The following is a 1422-nucleotide window of genomic DNA, read 5'->3' on the forward strand; positions in this document are numbered from 1 at the left end:
AAATAAAATTTGTAAAAATATTTATCCTCACAAAGCGAAGAATAATTATACGAATAATTGCAGCCAATACCACAAAAATTCTTTTTAACTGTATAAGAAAGAGTACGAAAATATAGTCTATTTCAAAGAAGACCGAGACGCGGTTTTGTGGCCGGCGTTTGTGTAAAAGAGAAAAATCAAAAGAAGGAATTCGTTCGATCAGTCGGTTATTGGCTAGAGTGTGCGGTATTATATGACCGGCGTATTTATGGTTTTTTATTTATTTGGCTTTAACAGGCCTAAATTATATTTTAAGTATTATAAATAATGGAAAAGAAATTAGTACGTCTCTATGTTTTTTTTCAAATGTCTAAACTTCAGAATATTTTGTCTTTTGCTTGTTACACGATGTTACATCACCGCGTGTAAAGGATTTTTTTGGCACAGCGTTTTGAGATTTAAATATAAATTCTGTGACGTATTTCTAGATGGAAAAAGAATAAAATATTTGTATGTTGATTTTGCTATGCTCTTTTTTCCTAAATATCGTGTTTTTTAAGAATTTAAAATCTTATTCACAAATATCTTTGTACGTTTAATATTATTTGCATATAAATAAGTATTTGTAATTCATTTGAGCATTATAATCTTTGCCCATTTTTTTTTCAAAATGATTTCGAGGGTTTTATACATAAATTTGGATAATTTATAAAGCGCCGTTTTTGTGGAAATCACCTCAAGGGCGCTGTACAATAAATAAATATCCCGGCACGTCTTGCAACTACAGAGTGCATGGGTAATAAGAAATCTAGCCACTATTTCCATTTTTTTTTTTTTTACTTTACCATGAAGTTTAGAGTTTTAGTGATATTTGAAAAAATTAAATAAAAAACAAATAAAAAAAAATGGAAGTTAGATTACAACAACAAGTCTTGCAGCTACTGAGCGCATGGACGGTTGGAATTCTAGACCCTATTTACTAAATTTGGAAATTCGATAGTTGATAACATTTACCAATTGAAGCTAGATTACTAATAGTCTTGCAGCTACAAAGTGCATGGACGAGTCAAATTCTCGCAACATAAATTTATACCAATAATTAACATTTACAAAAATAAACATTGAGCGTAATAGTAAATTTGCTAAGCGTCATGCTAAAAAGTAAACAATAAAAAACTAAACAGATAAAGCACCGTTTCAACATTACGGATTACATAACAGATAAAAAATATTTGAAGGGTAGCTTTCGTGGTATCAATAATAAATATAATTATATTTTTTAAATGACATAAATGTATAACACATTTGTTTTGTTAAAAAAGTTCAATCGTTTAAACTTCTTGTTTCGATAAAAATGATATCCATCTACTGTAGTTAACGCGTAGTTCAATAGTTGTATTGTAAACATTTTTTTAGGAATCCTTGTCGAAAAATCTTCTAATT

Source organism: Micrasema longulum, unplaced genomic scaffold (genome assembly GCF_059751315.1).
Source record: "Micrasema longulum isolate JH-2025_06_02 unplaced genomic scaffold, ASM5975131v1 h1tg000202l, whole genome shotgun sequence".
In the NCBI taxonomy this organism is placed as follows: Eukaryota; Metazoa; Arthropoda; class Insecta; order Trichoptera; family Brachycentridae; genus Micrasema; species Micrasema longulum.